The following is a 10,438-nucleotide window of genomic DNA, read 5'->3' on the forward strand; positions in this document are numbered from 1 at the left end:
TTTCCTCCGGTGCTTTTCTTCCGATGCTTTTCTTCCTTTTGACCCATGCTCTTGAGTATGTGCTGGGACCTCTTGTTGCAACCTTTTGCTTCCCGGTGCTGGGATTTTTTATTGTTTCCTGTTGGGGATTCCTGCTATAACCCTCTGTTTTATTGTTCTCTGACTTGATCTTGAAACCTATGCCTCTGTTGTATGGGCGGGCTCCCAACTTCAATACTTGAAAATTAATGCTGAATGTATTCCTCTGTTATCTGGGCGGGCTCCCAACTTCAACGCTCGAAATATAAAGACTGAAATGTATGTCTCTATTATCTGGGCGGGCTCCCAACTTCAACGCTTGAAATGAAAAGGCTGAAATGTATGCCTCTGTTATCTGGGCGGGCTCCCAACTTCAACTCTGGAGATATAAAGACTGAATGTATTCCTCTGTTATTATGGGCGGGCTCCCAACTTCAACGCTTGAAATGTAAAGACTGAATGTATGCCTCTGTTATCTGGGCGGGCTCCCAACTTCAACACTTGAAAAGTAAAGACTGAATGTATTCCTCTGTTATTATGGGCGGGCTCCCAATTTCAACGCTTGAAATATACAGACTGAATGTATTCCTCTGTTATTATGGGCGGGCTCCCAACTTCAACTCTTGAAAATAAATACTGAATGTATTCCTCTGTTATTATGGGCGGGCTCCCAACTTCAACGCTTGAAAAGTAAAGACTGAATGTATTCCTCTGTTATTATGGGCGGGCTCCCAACTTCAACTCTGGAGATATAAAGACTGAATGTATTCCTCTGTTATTATGGGCGGGCTCCCAACTTCAACGCTTGAAATGTAAAGACTGAATGTATTCCTCTGTTATTATGGGCGGGCTCCCAACTTCAACGCTTGAAAAGTAAAGACTGAATGTATTCCTCTGTTATTATGGGCGGGCTCCCAACTTCAACTCTGGAAATATAAAGACTGAATGTATTCCTCTGTTATTATGGGCGGGCTCCCAACTTCAACTCTTGAAAATAAAGACTGAATGTATTCCTCTGTTATTATGGGCGGGCTCCCAACTTCAACGCTTGAAAAGTAAAGACTGAATGTATTCCTCTGTTATTATGGGCGGGCTCCCAACTTCAACTCTGGAAATATAAAGACTGAAATGTATGCCTCTGTTATCTGGGCGGGCTCCCAACTTCAACTCTGGAAATATAAAGACTGAAATGTATGCCTCTGTTATCTGGGCGGGCTCCCAACTTCAACTCTGGAAATATAAAGACTGAAATGTATGCCTCTGTTATCTGGGCGGGCTCCCAATTTCAACACCTGAAATGAAAAGACTGAATGTATTCCTCTGTTATTATGGGCGGGCTCCCAATTTCAACACCTGAAATGAAAAGACTGAAATGTATGCCTCTGTTATCTGGGCGGGCTCCCAACTTCAACTTTTAAAATAAACGTCATTCCTCTCTTCAGGCGGGCTCCTGATTTCAACAACAACTTAGGATTGGGTAAAACTAAACTTAGGAGGAAATGTGTCTCCTATGGGTAAAACTAAACTTAGGAGGAAATGCGTCTCCTATGGGTAAAAGTAAACTTAGGAGGAAATGCGTCTCCTATAGGTAAAATTAAACTTAGGAGGAAATGCATCTCCTACGGGTAAAACTAGACTTAGGAGGAAATGCGTCTCCTATGGGTAAAAGTAAACTTAGGAGGAAATGTGTCTCCTATGGGTAAAACTAAACTTAGGAGGAAATGCATCTCCTACGGTTAAAACTTAGGAAGTGCGTCTCCTATTGGCAAAACTAGACCTAGGAAGTGTATCTCCTATCGGTAAAGGCATGGAATGTATTCCCTTGTTATACAGGTGGGTGCCTGAAATGAACAGACAAAAAAGTATTCCTCTCGTTATTCAGGTGGGCGCCTGTTTTCAACAACAACTTAGGATTGGGTAAAACTAAACTTAGGAGGAAATGTGTCTGCTATGGGTAAAACTAAACTTAGGAGGAAATGCGTCTTCTATGGGTAAAAGTAAACTTAGGAGGAAATGCGTCTCCTATAGGTAAAATTAAACTTAGGAGGAAATGCATCTCCTACGGGTAAAACTAGACTTAGGAGGAAATGCGTCTCCTATGGGTAAAAGTAAACTTAGGAGGAAATGTGTCTCCTATGGGTAAAACTAAACTTAGGAGGAAATGCATCTCCTACGGTTAAAACTTAGGAAGTGCGTCTCCTATTGGCAAAACTAGACCTAGGAAGTGTATCTCCTATCGGTAAAGGCATGGAATGTATTCCCTTGTTATACAGGTGGGTGCCTGAAATGAACAGACAAAAAAGTATTCTTCTCGTTATTCAGGTGGGCGCCTGTTTTTTTTTTTTTTTTGAGAAAATTTTCGCGATGTGAAAATTTTCTGCCCCGGTTTGATGATCTTCTTTATGGCATGTTCTTCCGCCATCTGTAACATTTCTTTTCCCTGCTTCAAATCAAAGAAAGATTTTGTTAGTTTTAAAAGAAGAAAAAAAAAACATGGTTGCTTTCCCTTTTTTTCTTTTTTTTTCGGCGGTCCATTACACTATCAGAACTTGCTGGGGATGATACTATTTATTGGGGATGATATTACTATTGGGGATCATGTCCCTGCTGGTGAACACATTCCCGTTGGGGGTGGTTTTTCCTCTTCTTTCCTTGCTCCACATTGTCCGACCTTTTTGGAATTTGGTCGATGATCGGCCAAGGATGCTCTTGCATCTCGACCCCTTTTTCACTATACCCCCTTGACATTTAGGCCAACTCATCATTCGGTCTTGCAACAAATGTCTTTTCCGTTTCATTGTATTATCTTTGGCATGTCCTGTTCGCCTTTTGCTTCGCAGCATTTTGGCAATTAGTAGTAAGCTCTGAAAAACAAAATCCTTCTAAAAAACAAACTACTGGAGAAAAACACTATAAACCCAAAATAAAAAGTGATGACTTTAAAAAGATGAAAGAAAAAGTCTTTCTGAACAAATGTTGGAGAAAGAAAAAATAAAGAACTTATCCGAATGGTACAATCAATCCCAATGATCATGTCATGCATTTCTGGATTAACCAACTCAGTCTATTCATATCGATCAATTTTTCTGACGGCCTTACTTTGCTGGGGATGTGCAGAAGCCCAACTTTCGCCGGATGCGGATCTTATCTTGCTAGCCCCCTTTATATCCTTGTCGCCTCATAGTGCCCTTCGAGGGGTTTTCACTGATGAGGCTCTCTCATTTCTCTCAATTCTCGTCGCCTTATGGTGCCGATATGACTCTTTGCTGGGGATTCTTTAGGTTATCAATTCGTTGCCGACTTTCTCTGCTTTTATTTGCTTAACTTGGCTTTCCTCGGATTCTGATCGGGAGGTCTTTTTTGGACATCAACATGGATTTTTTTTTGTTTATGGCTAAAAGAAAAAGAGGGCATCAAAAAGGGTTCAAAATAATTCTGATGGGTAAAAACCATTACAACTCTTGGAATCGAACTTCCTTCCCAACATTACAAACATAACTTCTGCCCCAGTTTCTTGCTTGGGGATTCTTATTTTTTTTTTAGTTACACTATGACCGAGCCGTGAGGCGCCTACGTATCCTTCTTTCAGGAATCAGGTCAAACGTAGTTCACAACTCCTTTTTTTCTTTTTTCTCTTTTTCTTTCTTTCTTTTTTTTTCTTTTGTTTTTATTATATTTTTCTTCTCTCTTTTTTTTTTCTCATTTTCATTACTAATTCCAAAAGAGGGGTATGAAAGAATAGATAAGGCTCGAAAGGGGAAGCAAAGGTTAAAATATTTGGATAGAAGAAAAAAATTGCCTCCGTCATTTCATTCTCCGATGAATGCCAAGTATAAACAAACAAACAACAATTAATAGCAATGTCGATGCATCTTCCCTCGACATCTGTCTGACATAAAGCGCAACTGGATAACATCTTGGTCACAATAGATGGCCACTGCCAATTCGGGACAAATTTGCCATTTTTGCTTTGGCCTGATGTGGGAGGATCCGTTTCAACACTTGTTGTCCCTCTTCAAATTTCCTGATATCGTCTGCATCCCCTAAATTGATGTCTTATGCGTCATTTAAGTTGGGCTTGGATTTCTCTTCCAACTAGCTTAACTCTCTGTTTGTCTCTTTGAAGGCTTTATTATCATCGTATCCCGATTCGTCATCGTGATTGACCTTTTGTATAATCAGTTCGGAATCAGATTGATTTTTAGACTAAGTTGAAGATCCGTTATGCATGCCACGTCATTGGAATCAGTATAAAGAGCTTTGTTTAGAAAGAGAAAAGGAAGAAAACAGACTTAAAACAAAATAAGAAGAGAAAAGCTTTCGCTTTATAGAAATACGGGATAACAGAGTTTCACACTAAAACAAAACTGGATTACAACTCTGCAATAATCCAAAACAAGAAAGAAAAATCAGAGCCCACTACCAAGACTCCCTTCGGATAGGACGAGGAGTAGCCGTCCAATTGTTGACCGTCCAATTTTTCATTTATTTTCACCGGCACGGATTGTCATTAATGTTTGGCGGCTCTGGAACCTGAACCTCAATCCTATTTGTGTTGATGAGTTCTTGCACGGCATTCTTCAACTTCCAACATCTCTCGGTATCGTGTCCGGGAGCCCCCGAACAATATTCACAACTTGCTAAAGGGTCAAGATTTTCAGGAAGGGGATTTGGTAATTTGGGCTCAATAGGATTCAATAGGCCTAACTGCCTCAATTTGTGGAACACGGTAGTATAGGATTCTCCCAGCGGAGTATATTTCTGCTTCCTCTCATTCTTAAAAGCTTGATTCCCCCGGAAACCTGACCCTGGAGGATTTCTATAGGCCCTCGGAAGTGGATATATGTTTGGTGGAGGTGGGTATGTATTTTGGGGAGCCGGTGCACGCCATTGTGCGTGTGCTGCATGATGAACGAAAAAATGGGGATCTGGCAGTGAGTAATAATGTCGTGGAGGGCTATATGGAGTGCGGGGGTAATTTTGGTGGTAGGGTCGTGGGTGGCCATAGTAGGGTGACGGGCCTCTAGATCCGAACCAGGCTCCAGACTCAACGGTCGTGACATCTTCTTTCTTCTCCTTCCCCAGTACACCCTCAGTGCCGCTCTGGATGGCCTGAGTGGTTGCTTTGATTGCCGAATAGCTCAGGATTTTGTTGGACCTGAGTCCCTCTTCGATCATACCGCCCATTTTAACTACTTCATTGAAAGATTTACCAACTGTCGTCACTAGATGACCAAAGTAAGTTGGCTCCAAGGTTTGTAAGAAGTAGTCCACCATCTCTCCCTCTCTCATAGGAGGATCGACTCTGGCTGCTTGCTCTCTCCAGCGGAACCCGAACTCGCGAAAACTTTCCCCGGGCTTCTTCCCGGTCCTCAACAACGTGAGACGGTCAGGGACTATCTCGAGATTGTATTGGAAATGACCTGCAAAAGCCTGCGCCAGATCATCCCACGTGTACCATCTGCTGGAATCCTGTTTGGTATACCATTCGAGTGCCGATCCGCTCAGACTTTGGCCAAAATAGGCTATCAGTAGTTCATCTTTACCGCCTGCCCCTCTCATTTTACTACAGAATCCCCGCAAATGTGCCATGGGATCACCGTGCTCTTCATATAAATCAAACTTAGGCATCTTGAACCCAGCCGGGAGTTGGACATCCGGGAAAGGGCATAGATCTTTGTAGGCCATGCTGACCTGGTTGCCCAATCCATGCAGGTTCCTGAAGGACTGCTCCAGGCTTTTGAATTTCCTCAATACCTCATCTTGTTCTGGGGCTTTAACCGGCTTTTCAATTTCGGCCGATGCCTCCAAATGTGGATTGTAGGCATGTGGTTCGGGGGCATGGAATGTAGGCTCAGGGGGATAGTATTGCGTATCGGGAGCCTGAAGTAATGGCTCGCTGTTTGATCTTTGCAGGGTGGCTGATGTGGGTCCCATATAAGTCGGAACATTTGGTATTGGGAGAGGTTGATGGGGCGGTGGAGCTTGGGAATCATAAGGGCTTCTTTCTTGATGATAACGGGGATTCGGATGGCTTGTTGAAGGGCCGGAGTGAGGGTATTCCGGCATGTGCCCCAGTGTCTCAGGTCTCTTTTGTGTTTTGGCTAGGGCTAGCTGCATTGCATTCATCTCTAGTCCCATCCTTTTAATCTTTTCCATCGCTTCTTTTAACAACTGGCTCATCGGCCTTTCTTCCTCATTACTATTCTCTGAAGTAGTCATGCTTGTTGCTACCGGTCCTTTGGATCTGGTTTGATAGGAGTGTGTTGCCAGAGTTCTTTAACAACTAACTTGTCTGGTTTCAGACAACAACAAGCTTTGTTAGCGTTAGAGTTTAACAGATTTGATCACAACACATAGAGGATGTAATGCTCCTAGGCAGTTAACCGTTTCTACATGCTTTGCTTCAAACAACATGCGTCATCCCGGCTTGCTCATTTGTCCCCTTTTAAAGCACTTTGGGAAACCCTGTATTTTATTTTATTTTGTATTTTCCTTTTCTCTTTTTTTTCTTTCTTTCTTTATTAAAAGCGGTCGAATCTTATAGGGATTGCCTACGTATCATGACCCCGCATGAATCAGACCTTGCGTAGTTCGGACCAATAAAAGCTAAACAATAATACACATTTTTCAATTTTAAAACAAACTAGGTTTCAAAGGTTTGAAGATGACCTGCAAACTTGAAAATCAAACAACCCACATATTCTAATCAAAAGATTTACAAACTCAAAAACAAAAGGCTGACCCCCTTTCTCTGTTTGACAAATGCAACCGAACGGTTATTTTTGCAAACGTGGCCCCTTCCAAATTCCACATGAATTCGAGGCCGAGGAGGATTATTTTATGACACTTTTACAAACTTGTCCATTCTTTTACGAAAATAACCTTTCGACAACTGAAAGATACTCTAAGGCTATTTCGGCAAGAACGGTTTAAGACGCGGCCGAAGCTGGGTCGGCTTATTTTGACCAAAAATCCGAACGGTATTCACCTAACTGCTGACTCTTTGTTTTTTTTTTCAAATTACAATGAAAACGTGGAGTTGCAAACACGGCCCTTCAGCGCCTCGGGGACGAAGATTTTTAAGGCTGTGCGGGTCAACTGGACCAAACTCCTAAACATGACCCAAAAGGTGGTTGTTTATGCAAAGTCAGCCTTCCGGCGTCCCTTTCGGGAACATTCGGCTATTTATGACAAAACAGCATCACCTGACTTATTTATGACTCTTTTTATCGATTTTCAAATTAGAAAACTCAATACTGCAAACACGGCCTTTCAACGTCTCGGGGACGAAGATTTTTAAGGCTGTGTGGGTCAACTGGACCAAATCTTAAATATGACCCAAAAGTGGCTGTTTATGCAAAGTCAGCCTTCCGGCGTCCCTTTCGGGAACATTCGGCTATTTCTGACAAAACAGCATCACCCGACTTATTTATGACTCTTTTTATCGTTTTTCGAATTAGAAAAGTCAATATTGAAAACACGGCCTTTCAACGCCTCGGGGACGAAGATTTTTAAGGCTGTGTGGGTCAACTGGACCAAATCTTAAAAAAATGACCCAAAGGTGGCTGTTTATGCAAAGTCAGCCTTCCGGCGTCCCTCTCGGGAACATTCGGCTATGTCTTGATAAAACAACGTCACCCGACTTCTTTATGACAAAATTAAAATTTGACATATTATTCTTTTATTATTATTTATTTGTTTTTGGCTTTTTAGCAAAAGGTGGGGTTGGACCCGATGAGGGTTGCCTACGTATCTCACATCCGGTGAGAATCAAACCCGCGTAGTTCGGGCAATCAAGAATAAGTAGATGAACTAACTTCTTCTTTTTTTTTTTTTTAAATTTGCGAAAGAACTACTTTAAAAGAAGAAAGGAAGTATTTTTTTTGATTGATTTTCCTTTTTTTAAAAGAAAGACTTCTAAGATATATTTTTTTTGAATTTTCGTTTTTTTTTATTCTAAAGAAAAGAAGAAAATATTTTTCGGAAAAAAGAAATGCTTCTCAAAATGTTTTTTTTGAATTTTCTTTTCAATTTTGAAAAAAGAATCAAAATATTTTCGGATTTTTATTTATCTATTTTATCTTTTTGAATTTTGAATTTTCTTTTGATTTTTTTTTTTTGGATTATATATATACTTATTTTTGGAACAAATAATAAAAATCACATTCAACGCCGGACTCTTTTTATTTTTATTTCTGGCATTTTCATAGACAAACAAAATAAAATAAAATAAAACATTTTTTTAAAAAAAAACAAACTCTTTTTCATTTTCATTTAAAGGCAAAACAAACTATTTTCTTTAATATTTTAAAAAAAAACCAGACAGAACAATGATGATTTTTTTTTTATTTTTCCTTTGCTTTTAATATAACAAACTAACAAGACATTTTTTCATTTTCAAAATTTCGGCAGAGTTTCAACTCTACTCGGACTTCTATGCTGTTATTTTCTCCTTTTTTCACGATTTTCTTATATGTGGAAAATGATGACAACATACAAAATCTTTTTGAATTTTCATGCATTGTTTTTATTTGTATTTTTATTTTTTATATTTATTATTACTTTAAAAAATGTGGCATGGGAGACATAATGATTTCCAAGACTTCTTGGATTCCGCAAATGCTCCCCATGCGCTTTTCCCAACATATGAAGCGTGGGGGACATATGGGAATTCCAAGACTTCTTGGATTCCACAAATGTTCCCCATGTGCTTTCCCAAAAAGCAAGCGTGGGGGACATAGGGAATTCCAAGGCTTCTTGGATTCCACAAATGTTCCCCATGCTTTGATTAAAATAACATCATGCTGGAAATGACCAAATGACCCATTCGCCCTTGACTAAATACAACATGTAGCACATAGGATGCCAAAAGCTGGTCTATTATTTTCAGGTTGCTTGTCCTAGACGGACCCAACCCCTGTGTTGAGTCCCCTAAGTCAAATGCACATGATGCAAATAAACGTTCCTACTAGGGATCCGGCATGTGGCTTTGTTATACTAGGTTCAAAAACCTGGGTCAGTGTTCTAGACAGTGTACCCGAGCGGACAACTCGAGTCGAGGAGGGGGCAACTTACCGGAAACCAAAAGGCCGTCCGGCTTCGTAACTTATCCGTCCTCTTTCTTATTTCGGGTATTGACACTAACAGAATAGGGAGCCTCGACCAGCGAGCTTCTCCCCGGAGGTAAGAAGAAAAGGGTTTCGGCACAGTTTATATACAGTTCAAATAATATCAAAGCGGTAAAAGCAGCATTTAGCACAATAGGCTCAAACATGTAAAAATCAGATAAAACCAAATATAACAATTTATCTAAGCTCGAATTTCTAACCCTGAACTAGTGGTTCTGGGTCTCCAAGTCCCCAGCAGAGTCGCCAGAGCTGTCACACCTCCTTTTTCCGCGCCCGCGGGGCGCAGGGGAGTTTTTTCCAATTAAAGGACAATCGAAACGGGATTTGTTTATTTATTTCAGAGTCGCCACTTGGGAGATTTAGGGTGTCCCAAGTCACCAATTTTAATCCCGAATCGAGGAAAATAATGACTCTATATTACAGTCTGCGTACCAGAAATCTAGATAAGGAATTCTGTTAACCCGGGAGAAGGTGTTAGGCATTCCCGAGTTCCGTGGTTCTAGCACGGTCGCTCAACTGTTATATTCGGCTTGATTATCTGATTTTATACAAGTGTGAACTTATGTGCAAAATTTAACTTTTAACCGCTTTTATCATTTACTGTTTTTATCAAGAATTGCAACGTTGTGAAAATGTATCTCGAACCGCGTTACAATCAATGTACCCGTGGTCGTCGACACACTTTGACTCCGTTGAGATTTAGATTTGGGTCACATCAATGTGCACCCAAGTTTAAGGAAATTAAATTATTAAAGGCGCGCCTAAAGCGACTAGCGTATTTATTTTGGGTAGGACCGTGAAATTTTACTAAACGGTCCATCCCGAAATCTAAACAATTTTTAAAGCAAATATTTACTGAGGGCCCCGCAATTTGTATTTTATTTGGCGAGGCTCATCTCATTCTTATTTTTTTTTAAAATGAAATTGCAACGTCATGGACACGCATCTCGAACCACGTCACAATCAATGTACCCGTGATTAGAAACACATTTCGACTCCGTTGAGAATTGGATTTGGGTCACATAAATGTGCACCCGAGTTTAAGAAGGTAAAATTTATTAAGGCGCGTCCTAAAGAGTCTAACGTATTGTTATTTTGGGAAGAGGCCGTGAAGGTTCATTAAACGGCCAAATCCAAAGTCTAGTCAATGGTTATGTATTTTATTGAGGGCCCCGGCGGTTTGTGATTTATTTGGCGAGGCTCGTCTCATTTTTATTTTAAAAGGATAAACCTATAGCGACTACATTTTCTATTAAGTTCGTCTCTAAAATAAAAGAAAAATCTCCTAA

The sequence above is a fragment of the Nicotiana sylvestris genome, chromosome 8, assembly GCF_000393655.2.
Source record: "Nicotiana sylvestris chromosome 8, ASM39365v2, whole genome shotgun sequence".
In the NCBI taxonomy this organism is placed as follows: Eukaryota; Viridiplantae; Streptophyta; class Magnoliopsida; order Solanales; family Solanaceae; genus Nicotiana; species Nicotiana sylvestris.